Raw genomic sequence first — 16,438 nt, forward strand, 5'->3', positions numbered from 1 at the left:
AATAAAAGTCTGCTACTGTGAAGTCATTGTTGACAAAATAATATATACAAAATAATATATACAATATGAATAAACCCAGAACAGTCTTCTAGTGAAATTAAGTCTCAGTGGGGTTTGGCCATTTATAAGCAATGGTATTGACTGAATTAACAGATAATCCCAATTAGAAAAAAATATTTTCTTTTGTGGCACAGCACATCTTGAAAGGCTACTATTGAGCAAGTTGGCAAATAAATGAAAGAAACCTCCTGGAACAGTAAGTCTTTTCTAAAGAACAACTCACTAGGTATGAAATCGATCTCTATTGTGTCTTGTCAGTGCAAGTTCCCCCACATCTTAAATCCCTTTTAAGGTCCTACAGAACATCAGCATCACTATATACAGTGACTAGTGGAGCAAACTGACCCAAATAAGTAGTCCACAAACTGGGGCATGCTGAGAGGTACTAATTGTGAACCTGAAGATTCAGGAGCCCTTACAAAAGTGCACAAGGAATAGGTTTCAGATAGAAAGTCACCAGAATTTAAATGCCTACTGTGAGCCAGGTCAGCTTAAGCCTCCAGTTTAGTCAATGGAGACCTAGTCAATACAGTTAGTGAAGCCTAGAGAGAATTCAGCTGATCCTAAACTAAATAAACAAAAGGGACATTAACTTTCCTAAGTAGAGGTGCATCTAGAGCCATTTTAGTTGCTCTAGGATATCCAGGACAGCACCAGGAGTGGCTGGACACAGAACATGCAGAACATTTGTGCCTTTCAAGGGCAGCAAAAGGTTGCCAGATGAAATATCCTGGGACATCTAAACAGTCACTAGACATCTGATTAGGCAACTGAATCCCATCTGTACTAGCTAGTCAGTCAAACAGCCTGTTGAGTGTATGGACTAGACAGCTAGTGCACATATGCATTTACTCCTAAATTTGGGTAGATACCAAAATCCCACACATTGCATCAGTATCCATGGTTCCTACCTGTGAGACTGATGGCCGCACACTTCTGACTGCCTGAGGACACAGGGACACTGAAAACAGAGGCAAGGCTAATCTTAGGAGCAGTTACTTGTTGAACACCATACAACGATGACCACCAGAGAAGGTAAATATTGTAAGCGCTGACTAACTGGTAGTGACATTTCACTGGTTTAAACTTATGCGATGTTACTAGTCACACTGTCTTATCTATTTTTTCATTTCAAGCCAAAAAGCAACCACAGATCCCCAAGTCTATGACAAGAAGGCACTAATAGTCCATTTTCAGAAATAGGTGGGGGGGTTGCCAGTAAAAGTGTGATATAGATAGCAAAACAAATTGGGAATAGGATAAAGAATGACCATGGGAAGAAGCCAGTTTCTGGTTTATTTGCTAGGCTATTGTTAACTCAGACCAGCGAGCCCTATAGTAGCACAACACTTCTCCCATCTGCAAGTCAGGAGGAAAGGCTATTTCATGCTCACATTGCTGACCCAGACCTCTGGTCAAAAGAGAGTGATATTGATGCTCTCTGGAACAAGTTTATCTGACTCTTAATCAGAAAGCCATTAGCCTGACACAAGGGTCAAAGCAACAAGTATAAAATGCCCTGATATAGGAGGGATCCATGTGATTTCCAGAAAAGGCTTGGAAAAAGAGCATCTGTGGCGCTTCCTCTAATTATTTTTATTACCATGTTGGACTTCAAAACACAGCTTAGGAAAAGAAATGGCAAGGTAAAACTTTGACCCCATTGAAATCAAAGGCAATTTTATTACTGACTTCAATAGGACAAAAACTGACTTTACCCTAAGTTTAAAAAAGTGCCTGCTTGTTCTGAGCATCCAAGTGTTGCAAGATAGAGAGGGATTTCAGCGGGACTGAGAAGTCTCCCTCTGACTTTCTGTGCAATGCAGAGGCTGTCAAATCAAAAATTTTGTTTAGTTGTTTCCTTCTGGGCACACTCCCCTGGGATCTCTCAGGGCCCTGACTGCATTAATAGTCCTTAACTGTACCGAACAGCCTCACCTGGGACCCCCACCCACACCTCCTGCCCTTGGGCCCAGGAGCCCCATTTGAACCGGGGCACCTAGACCTGGCCTACGTTGTGGGCGTTCTTGTGGCTGTCCTGTTTCCTGCTGTTCTGGGTTATTGACTGGGTTTCCTGGATAGACCTTGGACTTTTGTTTAGGTAACTTTGTCTCCAGTCCTACTTCCAGCCCTGTATCCTAGATGGACATCAGACCTATGCTGTAGCCTTGTCTCTGGTCTTGTCTCCTCTTGTTCCTGACTGGTCTCTCTGGATAGACTTTGGACGTAAATCATTATCTTGCTTTGTCGGGGACTGTCAGTTAAAGTTGTCATCATCACCAACTTGACCCTGCTCAGGTCCTATAGGCTTGAGCTCTGCTTGGGAAGATCACTGCCAGTGCTGTGGTCACCCTCAGGTCCTGGCTCATCCTCCCTTGTGGAGCAGATCTGCTCCTGCCATTCCCTGGCAAAGTCCCCAGAACATGAATCACACAATTGAAGCAATGCCACTGAAGGTGGAAACACCACACTGGTAAGAAATCTGACATTCAAGATGGAAAATACAGTAAAGAAAAAATATTGTTAATTTTTTTCCTGATCTTTCTGTGTTTCATTACTGTTTCATAAACTGTGCCATGGTCAGTGGAATCTTGTTTTATTCCAGAGTCAGAGAGAAGATGGAAGCTATAGGCTTCTTTTCATATACAGTTGCTAAACTAGTGACCACTATATATTCTATATAGTGCATGTGAAAAATAACTGCTAGCTGGAAGCCTTTGATGACAATAAATTCATTTTAAATATTGAGTCGTATTGTTGGCGACCTTCCCTACTTAGAGCAATATATCTTCTTTGCGTTACTTAGGTCATTGTAATAACAAAGTAATTATCCCTAGGAAAATATAGAGGTTTGGGGGAAAGAAATAAACTTTTCAGGAAATGACTGCAGTAGCAAGCAAATATGTTCCTAGTCCAAGCTTTTTTGCTATCTGTTTTATGATTTAAAGGGATTTTAAAACCATATGTGGATGGAGGGTTGGAAGAGGGTAGGTCAGGGAACTGATTATTGCCTACAGAGATGCTTCATCATTCTTGTAGGCTAAAAACTACAAGTCTAGGTCAGGAGACTCCAATTTTTTTCAACTTCAATGCTCTTTAAATCACCAAATTGTCAGTGGGTGGTGTCAGTCCCACCATTCCATGGGCTATATCTGCATTTAGAGGCTTGTGCTGTGTTTCTGTATATGTAGTAGCCTACATCTGCCCACCATCTTCCTGCACATCCATGTTGGTGATTTGAAGACACTCTCACTCAAAAAAGTCTTTGCCTCACTTTAAGGCAGCATTTCTAGATAGGGTTCTGCTAAAGGTGGCTCAGTTTTTCAGAATTTCTTCAGTGCCAGCCCATAGTTCCCAGGGCTTATGTCTTCCCCTTGCTTCCTTTATGCATACTAGATCACCATTTAATTTACTAATTAACGACTTTTTCTGGTCAGCTTCTCCAAGTGGCCCTAGAAAATGCCTAAACAGTGCATGGCTCCCAGCTCTGATAAACACCTCCAGGTTCTGACTCATATTTGGTGTGAATATAGGAGGGAGTCTAGTTTAGAAGAAAACCCAAATACAGAACTTCTGGGTAATCCCCCAGGGAGGTTCATTGTGGTGGGGATGAAACAGATGGCTGTTTATTTCCAGGAGTGCCTTAAAAACCTACCATAAGATGAAGGATGACAGCTTGCTCCTAACATGATGAGTTTGACCAAAGTCATTGCCATGAACTCTGCAATGGAGACTCCAGTTCTGAATGACAGGTAAGAGCAGGCAGGAACAATATGATTTTCTTAATGGAGAAAAATGAGACAAGTGTAGCAGTGATGGAGATCCCATAGCAGAATGAGCAGAGTTAAGGAACAAACTCTGTCAGAAGAGGGCATGTAGCCTGTTCTGGGTTGTGCCACTTGCCAATGTCCTTGTTGTTACAGCCTGTTCTGAACAGGTCTAGGGGACAGCCTGAAGAGGAAACAGCATCACTTCCAGTGTGGCAACAGAGGATGAAGGACACTGCTGTCTGACTAAAACAATTATTGTTACAGAGGATGCTACAGAAAAGGGAAAGGTTTTCACTTTTGTGGAAGGCATAACTTCTCCATTCACCATTACTACAACCACATGTGATCAGGGTGTGCCATAAGATGAAGTTACACACATAACAAATGACAGCAGTGGCCTATTTTTGAAGGAGGGCAAGAGTAGTTATCACTGCTCTACTCTGCTGCTCTCTTAAATTTCTCTTTCTCTAGTAAAATACCAAGCGTTAGATTCAGGGGTGTCAGTTCAGCAACTGGAACTGAAGCATTCAAACCGTTGCTTTAAAAAAGACTTGTCTCCATTTGTTGTATATTTTGTTTTGCCATTCTTACATTGACAGTGTGGTAGGTGATTACCTGTCTTAAGTATCCTTAAAGCTGTTAGTGTGCTAGTAGCAATCCATTCTTATTAAAAGTTTAAAGGAATCATTAACAAATTACAACTGCATGCTTATTAAGATGTAGATCTCTGCATATGCAGTTTCTGGTCACAATGTAACACTGTAACAGCATATCAAAGATTATGGGATATAAATTTCAAGAGCTATATCATATGAGAAAGTCCACTACAGATGGCAGTACTTCTTCTCCAGGTCCTGTTCTTCTATACCATACACTTATGCAGGGAGCTGGCAGTAAGGATCTTCTAGACCGGTGGTGAGGAACTGGAGCAAACTCCTGACACAACTCTGTCTTTATTTTTAAGAACTCTAAGAACTTTTTTTCTGTGATTTTTGCCAAGTGGCTGTTTAAATCCACACAAGCTCTTAACAGGAAATACATCCTATGACAAGAGGTTTCACAGCATATAAAAATCTCTCCTTTTGTTTTGAAAATGGCATTTCTGTTTTAACTGATGTCTCCTACTTCTCATATCAGAAGAGATAGCAAATAATTACTCCCTCTTTGTCCTTTCCATATCAATAATTTCATAGACCTGCAGTATATCACCTTTCAGTTCACTCTTTTCTAGTCTGAAAAATTTTCGACCTATTTTGTCCTCTTTTGTAAGAAAGTTTTGGTATAGCTTTGATCATGGTGTCTTCATTTGAGTATCTTTTGTAATCATACTATATTCTTTTTTTGAGATGGGGAAATAAGAACTGTAGACAGTACTTGAGGTGGGAATATCGTGGAGTTGTAGAATGACACAGTATTTCTGCAAAAAGCAGTTCCTTCACAAAATGTTGAGAAATAAAATGATATCCCAGTCTGGAGTTCAAGTGCAGTTCTTCTGGCTTGAAGAGAGGCCAGGCCTACAGTTCATGTACCAAGGCAGGTGATTTATTTAGTGGAACAAGGAATTTTAAACAACTTAAAGTGGCGTCATTTAAATCATTATCCCATTCAGTCAAACAACAACTGATCAACTGTGATCAGAGGGAAGTCAAGTATTGGATAACAGGGCATCAAAATATTCTTCTCTCATAATTTAGGTAAATCCAAATCATTCAGCCCTTACTTATGTATCTAATTTTTACTGCTTATCTATGGATATGCTCAAGAATATAAACAAAAGACATGTGCATTTCCTTATTTCACACTCTAACCTGGATAAGTAATATCAATGCCACTTCTTTTACATTTGGTAACTTTTCTGCAAATTGTTAACATTCTAGTTTCTACTAGCTAAGGAAATGACCTAACATTTTTCAGACTAACACTAGTTAAATGAATATTCTGATTTACACTGGATAGGATGGGGTGAGGAAACATGCCATTACCTGTGTTGTAAATTTTTGTGGATAAAAAGGGAAATTCTATCTCTGGCACTGTTATCCTCCCATCTTTGCATGGAAAAAAAAATCCCTGGCAGTTAGAGGAGTAGGGAGTAGAATGGAGTGATACAAAATGTTGCTAAAAAAATTGAACTGTGAGCTGATTTTTTCCCTTTATTACATTCCTATCTTTAATAATCGCTTAGGCAGATAAGTCTCCAAAATGGAGAATACTTTCTTCTCAAACTGAACTTCTGACATTATTACCATGCAAGGAAATCATGTCATGCCCTGATGCCTATTTGAAAGAGATTGCAAACTCTTCTTAGTAATTCAGCTAAGAATGTGTTTCGAATGGAAACTGTCATTATCTAGGCACTGTTTTCATTTGGAAAACAATCAGCTTTATAATGAATGCTAGAACTTCTGATTAATAGTTTATGCATGAGGTAGATTAGTTGGTAGGCAACAGAGCAAGGATGACAAGGAAGGATTAGGAAAATGAAAAGCAGCCCCTCGTTTATGGTTGCTTATGCAGTAAACAATACTGCCCCTCCCAGCACAGCAACAACCATCTGTTTTCATAATATATGTGAATATTTTTGTGGTATTTTCGCTATCTTTGTTAGTATCGCGTTTGCTGTGTTGTTATACCAGAAGACAGCATTGCCAGAGCCACTCTCTTTGCAGGCAACTATACTGTCTGGAGCAACAGGCTTAGAATAACCAAGATAAAACAAACACAGATCACACCAAACATAAACTAGGCTATAAGAACATACAGTCAAGTTATAAAGAAGCAAGGCCAATGACTTTGGAGTCCTGAAGCTGCTGGCCTAAATCAGTCTGTTCATGTGGACTGGTAAAGCACTGTGGAGATATTTCAGCTATTTTAGCCACTTCTAAACAGTACTGTGTCAAAGCTAACAAGCTCTGTGGGCCCAAGTGGCTGGCTAAGCAGCTCTCCGCAGTTCGCTTCTCAGTGCCTCCCTCCACCTCCCTTTGCAAGGGATTTAGTGCTGGTCCCAGTCCCCTTGCCTTTGCAGCAGTTAGTCTGCAACTTGTACGGACCCCCACAAACAACAAAGATGTGACTATATAACCTTATTGTATATATGGTAAGTTACAGTATTGGCAATCTTAGGAGGGTCCTTTGGTATTAGAACAATACTTAAGCTACAATTTTTCACAAACAGCATAAATGAGGAAGACTACATCAGGCACTTCTATAAATATTTAGGTGTTGAAAGCCTTGTACATGCTACAGTTCTTTCTGGCAGTTGGGTCCATGTTATGTTTTTCAGTTTTAGCTAGAAACACTAAGTACTGTGGCCTGCTCAAGGGTCACAATGCTAGGACTTGCAGGCTTCTCATGTTGTGCTTCCTTTTTCAGGTTCTCCCAACTCAAAATTCCAAATCTTGACTATATCATATGATTTGTGACACTTACCATGTGACAATCTCTGGCAATAATTAAATGGAGAAAAAACTGTGTTTCTTACCTTGTTTTCCCTGGCTAGTCAAGATGTGTGTGATTATATTATATGACCAGAATGAAGTTTTTCAAATATTTTTAAATGCTGCTTTTCTATGGTTACATAAATTCCCCAAATGCCACCCCATTATAGGTGCTACAGCAACATTCATGGTTCAGAAGTCATGTTGCTGTCTGAAAACGCACTTGTTACCAGTAACGCTCAGAGACTGTCACCTCCAAAATTAGATTGTTTTACATGCTCCTATTTTTATTTGCTGACCCTGCAGTTGACTTGGTGCCACTTCTGTTTGTCCAGGTGTAGTATATGAACTTCTGAATGTCACAGGTGAGTTTTGTATCTGTTCAGATGAGTCACAAATTCAAGCACTCTTGCAAGTAGACCTAAGAATGGCTGACAGCACTAACTAGCATGTCCCAAAACAGTATGTGTTCTCCTCTCATCTTCACTTGCTGGTGCCCCAAATGACTCATCTGGATAGAAAGAAGAGAAATCATAACAGCGAGGAACAAAATTGTCGGGGCACATGTACAGCAATGGCATTTCAGTAGGCATTGGAAGAATGAGAGAGCATGTAGAGGTACAAAGGGGAAGGATAGGACCTGGGAAAAAAGATGACGAATATGAGGAAGCCGTGATATAGCAGAAGGGCAGAAAAGGCAGAACTACAAAATACCCTGGATAGGAAGGATGGGTGGAAAAGGCACTGCTGTGGTAAAATCCATGGAGCCCTACAAAGTCCCTGGAAAAGGTGGTGTATGGCATCTGGTGTAAAGAAAGGTGGTCTATAGGCCACAGCTCCTTATCTGGAAGAAGAGAGGAGGCTGCATTTCCTTATGTGTTGATGGAACAGTGGCACACTGAGGAAAAAATAGAGGCAGGAAAGTAGCCCCTGTAATAATCAGACCCCCAGAGTCAAGAAAACCATGCAACACTCAAATTATCTGTATTCAGATAAACTGCAGGGGTGAGGTGTAGTGGAAGGTAGCCACTGTTCCAGGTACTGCCTTTCCCTGCACCAGCACAACTGAGTGCCTCTTTGCAGGCATGAGCTGGGTATCATGGGACTGAGCAGAAGGGGCTCTAGGCTGGGACTAACCTGCCTCTCCTTCCTCTATCCCCCCTCCTCATCACCCCTTGGGCTATATCCCAGATCCTGTTGTCTTGTCCTCCCCATGCATGGATTTTCATGGCTGTTATACAGAGGTGCTTATCAGTAAAAACAGCAAGCAAAGAAGCATCAGGCAGACCTTCATAGCAAACGAAGGAATGCGAGTGGGCAAAGGGACAAGGTATGGGCAAGTCTCTTTGGAAATTATTTTCTAACTGCTTGCAATTTCAGGATGTACTACAATAAAAGGTGACCAAGGTGAGTGCTTTCTGTCTTCCCAACGCTACTCTCTGACTGCTAGATGATAGAACAGCGGTTAATTATACTAGCTGAGAACGTGCTTTCAGAGCTACCTAGTAGGAAGTGATAATTATTATTAATGAATTCCTATGGCCTCTAAGGCCCATTGGTGGAGATTTCAGTATTCTAAAATTTGTGAAACGGGCTTTTTTTTAACACCTATCAAGTTCTTGAGATTAGCTGCAGTAAACTACATCAGTAACCATGTTTTCTCCCTAATCTGCTACTAAGAAAACCAATTATTTTTAATAAAAATTCATATGGAGATCTTCAATAATGTGGAATTTTTGGCTCACTGTATGACTGCCTGATACATACTTAAGACACCACTGGCACAATATTTTTGGGACTTTCGTGGGTAGCAAATAAATCATTGCTTTTGACAATCACCTATTTGCACTTTTTATTGATAGATGAAAGCTGGAAGTGGAAAACTAGTATTTTACTGGGATTCTGTTGCTTTCCTCCTGTGTGGTTGAGCTGAGCAGATTCTGAAAATGTTTCGTTCCATCTTTTCTCGAGACACCCAAGTGTAAGCAGCCATTAAGCAACAAACAAAAGGGGTCACCCATTTCACATGTGGAGTTTGTTAACTGCTGAACCTCAGAAGCCCAGCCCTGTTCAGTGGGCAAAGAACAGTTAGTGCCCAGGCTTGTGATTTATTCATTTCTATTCTTCCATGCACAATCCCTCATTAGCAAAAAAATAATTTTTTTTGTGTTTTGTTTTTTCTTTCTGACTGAGAAAGGCCACACCCAGCCACTCCAATTATATTGCTAACTACATACATGTAAATATTATTTCTTTGGCTTGGAGAGCATAAAATAGAGAGGGTTTTTCTGGTTTTCATTTGTTTTTTCAAAGAGAGGCATAAATTAGCTACTGATAGCTACATCTGTTGCTCAAGTCTGATTAAAATTAAAGGCATTAAATCACTAATTATAATTTGATATTCATTTTTTCACACAATAGTTATTCTTGTTTGAAACTACCATGCTCATTTCTATTTTTACAAAACTCACCAGTGTTTAACAGACAACAGTAGAAATGGACACAAAACCTGAAAAATAACTTTGCTTATATTATGTTTTTTAAAAAGCTGTTGATTGTGGTAAGTGGTTGCCAAAGAACAAGCTCATTAGCCTATGCAAATTCTGACGGCATCATTTAAGAAGATGTTTTTAAGGGACTTTTTTCCATATTATGTGGCCTCGCTTGTTTTCCCTTGTGTTTATGTAACTGTGCCATTCAGCCTTGCTAGCTATAAGGTCACACTCAGTTAAGACCATGTCAGCAATGCCACAACTGAGAAACCAAGGAGAATTCTCTTGGGATAAGTTCCTTTCTCTCACTTTTCTTCTCAGCTGAGAAGGGTAATTATAGGGTAATATCAGCAATTTGTGCCTAAAACTACGTGCCTAAGCAAAACCCACAAGTTGATATGTATTTACCTTTAAAATACGWGAGATGGTTGCTTTCTTCACTGATGGTGCATTTCATATTCTGTTCAGAAATGGTCCAAAGGCTTTACTAAGGCAATCTGAAATGCTAAATGCAACCCATTACGCAGGAGAAGCCAAAGAGATTCAAAGGAGCTCAGCATCTCAGGAAAAATCTATATCTATAGGAGAAGCAAGATGTACTCCCATCATTCAGTTTTAAACTTTTAAATGGTTAAAATAGCCAACTAATATCCTTTTGCTCCCAAAACAGATAATTTGAAGAGAGACTATTGTTGACAATTTACTAAGGTTTTGTGATATGTCATAGAATTACTATACAAAAAGTGAGGTATGTCACCTAGTTTTACCTACCTAAATGATATCCTGTCAAAGCAAGCTGTCTACATTCCCTCTGTAGTCAGTGGGAAAGGTCACTTCAAGAGGGAGATTCATCCCATCCTGAATAAGTGGCAAGATAGACAGGATGACTGTCCTCTGGGAGTGATTTTTCTCTCCATTGACTATACAGGACCCTAGACAATTAAATCAAATTGGATGTGAAATTATCTATGGCAGAAAAGCAGTGAGATAAATCCCAGCATACAAGTAAGGGCACCAAAATCGCTGAGATAACGCTGCCACACACTTGCAATAATGGCAAAGCACAGCTTGGTGGCACAGCTGTATGAGGCATTGTTCGGTTGCTTTGGAGTACTGACAAAAGCAGCTGACGTGAGTAGGACTTAACCTTTTAAATCTAACTTTAGGAATGACTTTAGCCCGGCAAATCCCAGTCCAAAACAACTTGGAAGAGATCTATAATATGCAGTCTTTCTGCACTCAGTTGTACCTATTGTATGACACTATTTCCCAGAGTCCAGATTACAAAAATACACATTCTTGTCACTCTGCTCTTTCATCCAACTCAAGCAGTATAACAAAAACCTGATGGTTTACAAAGCTGTCAACAGAACATAATCTTGGTCACAACAGTGGCATGTATCTCTACACAGCATAACATAAACCAAGCAAACGCAGTACTTCTATCAGCTGAATCGTGCAGTATTCACTAAAAATGTCCATCATCTTGGGGGACATAGCTTTTGGAAAACTCCCAGACTTTGCATTATATGATGGTCCCACTATTCCTCTACCTTCAATCCCACATTACCCTTACTCTTCTTACAGTGGTCACTCCAGACACAGCTGTGACCTGAGCTGCCCCACAGGGCCCTGCTGCTGGCAGCCAATATTGTCTAAGCATCTCCCCCTACTCAAGTTCAAAAATCCATGATGTGTTCTGGAAAAATTATTTCTTTGTCATCTTTACAAGAAAACTGGTACTTTACAGGCATGTCAGCTATAGTAAACCAAAACTTGAATGGTTGCTAATATAGCTATAGCTGAGTTATAAAAAGCCAGTGATGTTTGCCTGAAGCCTCTCACACTTTTACATGAAGATCTAGCCAAATTATGATGACTAACCAGAACAGGTACCTCACCCTGTTATTTGCCATCAAAGAGCGTGAGTGGTTTTCTAGACTTTGGGCTGAATACTCATGGAAACTAATCTCTGTGAAGGAGGCAAGGCCCAAAAGAAGGCCGGAGGTGAACTTCATCTTTCAGTGAAAACTAAACACCCAGATGGGGAAGAACTGACAAGACAATGCTTCTGCACAAAAATTTGTGTTACAGTGCATTGAACATGAGCCACTAAATGTCACGATGTTGTAAAAAAAGACAAATGCTGTAATTATGATACAAAAATAGGAGTATAGCCTGTGGGCATAAGAAGTAATCCATCTGATATAATCATCAGCAGCAAAGCCTCAGCTATAGTACTGTATAAAATTACCAGTGCTGCACTTCAAGGAGGACATGGATCAACTCAAAGAGAAAGCAGCAATACTAATTGGCAGTCTCGAAGGCAGGACATACATGGAATGATTTAGTGGCTTGGTGTGCTTAGTCCACAGTGAAGACTGAGAACATGGTAACGATCATCAAATATGTAAAATGCTGCTTCCCAGAAGAAGGAACTCACCTGCTCTACAAGGCAGAGAGGACAAGAAGGGGCTCAGACTGCAGCAAGGAGGGTATACATAGGAGCTTCCTGACAGACAACACTATGAAGATCTGGGAGAGATTACCTGGGACACTGGGTTTTTCAGAACAAGTTAGAAAATTTCTGCCAGGAATGGCCCTGTTATAGGACAAACAAACTACAAAATGATGTCTGGGGTCCCTTTCTGCCCTATTATAGTACAACAGACATCAGGCTTCACCTAATGTGTAGAGTTCACTATGTCAGAGCAAAAAACTCCAGCTTGCTCTGTTCGTATTTACTATGCCTTCCTCTCCATCTTCATACTGGTTTCTTTGCAAGTGACCTTCAAACATGTAACTTTACCATTTTATTTCTTTATCACAGCACCCAGAAATTGTCCAGGGACATTAAACCCTTGATTTTCAGCAGTTGACCTACTCCCCACAGAATCAGAGAGGTAAACTTCTCTTTTCCAAGACATCTGTAGGCCCACATTGAAAAACGTGTTTAATGAGAGAGACTGAAGATCATTTTTAAGTGCTGAGCAGACAAAGCACAACAAAACTTTACAGCCAACTTCTTGTTGCATTCCAATTCTAATATTATGTATTGTTCTATGTATCATCATTCTAGTCACCTGGACAAAGTGCCAGTACTTACTAACAATAATAGTAACAATGATTAAGACCTTGTATTGAGATTTTTTTCTGAGGCATGAATGTGCACTTGAAACTCTTCCCATTCATTCCCATTAAGCTTTATCATTTACAGACATTTTTGCTGTGAAAAATAAAAATAATGTGCTGAAAATAGAAACATATAGAGAAACTAGATGCAACATACAATCATAGTAAGGTTTGTAGAGTTTGTAGTTTCAACGAGTATTAGCAGGTTAAGGTAAGCTTAAGGCATCGCTCGCTATCCCTGACATGCTGGTCTATGTTTCACTAAGCTAATGAATATAAGAACCTCACAGTGGGAATCTTCACTGTGACTTATATTTGTTATGATATATTATCCAATTGGAGGTGCAAATACTTTTTTTTTTTCTGGTGAAGATGGGTCCCAAAGGGTCATCCATGCTTCTTTCAAATATTGACTGTACAGTCCATCTACTTTGCTCTTCTTTTATTAAAAATCTGTAAAATGAAACTAAAGTGCTAGGAATTACAGAAGAGCACAATGAAGTAGAACAGGAAAATTCTTCAGTGAGAATAAATGACAACCACCTGTACTTCTTCAGGTTAAGTTTAAGATAAGTTGCTTAACCTCTTGAAGCTTATCTTCCTTTAGAAGAATATACACACACTGAAAAATTTGGGTAGGTAAGCCTTCAAGCTGTATGCATGCTTCTACACTTCATAATAAAAGTGAGAGATCTTGGTTCTGAAAGTGCCTTTGAGATGTAAGACTCCATGCTGGAAAAGAGAGCTGGTACTTTAAAGTCTAAATATACAAAGGTAAATGCCTGGGCTTGGGGATTTTAGAAAGAAATATATATGGTACCGCTAACAAGCAAGAGGTGGAACTCAGCACTCTGAAGGGTTAAAGTGAACTTAATCTTCCACTGATCACCCTCTGGTACTGTGTCTTCATAAATTTCCTCCGTTTATGGAGTGTTTTTGATGGCAGGCAATTCTTTGTTGAAAGTTAAGTGCTCTTTTATATGAATAAATAAAGAAGGCTTTGGTTTGAATGAATACATTATTTTGACAAATGTTTATTGGAAACCCAATTACGGCTTCATAAATCAGTGCTATCTGTGGTACATCAGGTGAGCTCACCAATGCCATCAAATGGCACATTGAATATTAGTAGAATAATTAAAACAATTCTGTAGAATGTTGTCCCTCTTACCCAGGTCCGACGGTAGTCAAAACAGGAAGAAATTGTTTCTTATTTTTATTTAACTTATTAAAATACTTCTTGTAAGATGTAATGGACATACTTAACAAATAAAGAAAAAAACCATTTGTTTTCAATTTGCAGTTAGATTAAAATGACAAGGTCAGGCACAATGCATGAACTGAGTGGCAGCTGAATTTTAAGAGTAGGCCAGGAACAAAAAGGATATGTATAAAATCTATTGTTTGAACTTTACACCTAGGTGAAGTGGGTGTTTGTTTGTTTTGTTTGACGTGGCCATTGGTGATGTGAAATGTGTCTGTAGTCAATGCATGTGCTTCCTTGTCTTTCATGCTCCCTGCTACAATGATTCTAAGTTAAAAAGAGCAAATGAATGAGAAGCCATTTTCATAACTATGAAAATGAAGAGAATCAAGTGAAAATCTTGAACTCAAGGTTAAGAAGAAAGGGAAGATATTAGAGTTGAAAATAAATAAATAAAAACCTGCAGGGGGCAAGCTAGTATTTTTAATGGGAATTTGCTTCTCTTGAAGGCCCTCTGATGATAGCAAAATGGAGAAGTTCACAGTATCAGTGGTAGGATACTGAAGATCTGATTAAACTTTATGAAAAAAAACCTGCATGTCTTCCCAAAGGACCAGTTCCCAGTTTCAGGATATGGCTAAATTTATATCCACCAGGACATATAAATAGGGATTGAAACTTAAGTAATTAGGTTTTGTGTGTATTTGTATTGGCGTGATATAAATAGTCACATAGATGCCTCTCTTACCCACTTAAGTATAATATCTGTATTTTCAGAGACACAGAAAAGGAAACAACGAGACATAAGAAGAATGCAAAAGGAGAATCACAAAATGCAACACAACAGACAGTTTTTCTCCCACAAAAGACAAGGAGCGTTAGAGTTAGCCAGAGAAATGGCAATAAAATACTTTTTTGTTGGAATTTGTCACTTCACTGAAATTAAAAGAAAAAAAAGTCACAAAGACAAATTTGGTTTGTTTCGCCAGAAACTAACCTTCCTCCAGAGCAAGTCAGGCTCTAGACTTCTGGCATCTGGCAGGCAGGCAGACACGCTGGAGGCCCCAGGGCCGAAACTCCGACACGCAGCCTTCTCAGAAGCTCATGTTTCCCCAGAGATCTGTTTCTCAGATAATGTAAAAAGATTGAGGTCTTCTTCCAAATAAGAATTAGACCAAATTTTGTAATTTTCTGCAAGATAGAAATAATATTCTCCCTTTTCCAGCCTACCTTGTCCTAGTCCCTTCTCAGGTTTTCAGTTAAATGAACTGTAAAAATGTGCAAAGTAATTAAGTGATTTTAGTCTTCACGGTTTAGGATCTTTTTTGTTTCTTGGTGTGTGTGGCAAACTAAGAGTAAATTCAGCCTAAAATCAGGCAGGCATTTTTCTGCCAAAGGCCCCATCACCAGCAATAAGTACTGTGTAGCTAAAGGAAGCAGAACTTGGACAACCACAGTGGGCAAAGCAGGATGCTCTTTCTCCTTTAAAAGTACCTATGCTGCCTTTGCAGGGCAAACAACGTAATCCCTTTTTCAGAGTAGCTAGAAATACAGGTGTTGTTTTATGTACTCATTTTAGGACAGCTATTGCTTGAGTCTCAGGGACTGTGCTATTCTATGTCTCAACTTCAGGTCCCACATCCTCATTACCCACAAGTGGAAATGAAGGGTTTTCCTGTCATCCTAGTAAATTATTTACTATGATGTTTTTTCATGCATATCCTCGGAAAGACAGAGCATTCAGTCCAAACTATGCTCCAGAAATTAATTTTCTTGGAAGGGGTTATGGAGATGAAACTGGTTGGCCTAGTAAAGAGAGCTGTGGAAACAATTTGTTTGATAATGCAACAAGAAACTTCACTGAGCTAGGATGAGGCTGGAAGTAAACAAGTAAAACGTAGTCTGCAGTCCGTGGACTTGACACAGGGCACAGGAAACAGCTCTGCTGCAGCCTGAGTATCAACCAAAGCATCAACCCTGCCCCCAAAGTTTCAGGGATGTCTGCTGTCAATCAGTAATGCTAACAGTTTTCATTACTGGCAAAGTAACTTATCTCTCATCTCTTTTGTCAAACTCTGTTTCCTCCCCTTGCCTGTGGCTATTCTAAATGCAAATGTGAGTTATTGGAAGGCGAAAGGTGGGGGGAAAAAGAGGCCTATTTTTTATAACTCAGATTTAAAATCCAGCAGCTCTAAAAGACTTCCCCTTAGCCTTTATTTCTGAAAAAGTTGTGGTTATGAACATTATTTCCTTGTACAGCATTTATTGTTGTTGACTGAGCATTTGAAAACTGGACTGAAAAGTTGTTTACTTTCACTCTGCCTTCTGCCAAAAAAATCTTGTGGG

This window comes from Apteryx rowi, unplaced genomic scaffold (assembly GCF_003343035.1).
Source record: "Apteryx rowi isolate R43461 unplaced genomic scaffold, aptRow1 scaffold_130, whole genome shotgun sequence".
Taxonomy (NCBI): Eukaryota; Metazoa; Chordata; class Aves; order Apterygiformes; family Apterygidae; genus Apteryx; species Apteryx rowi.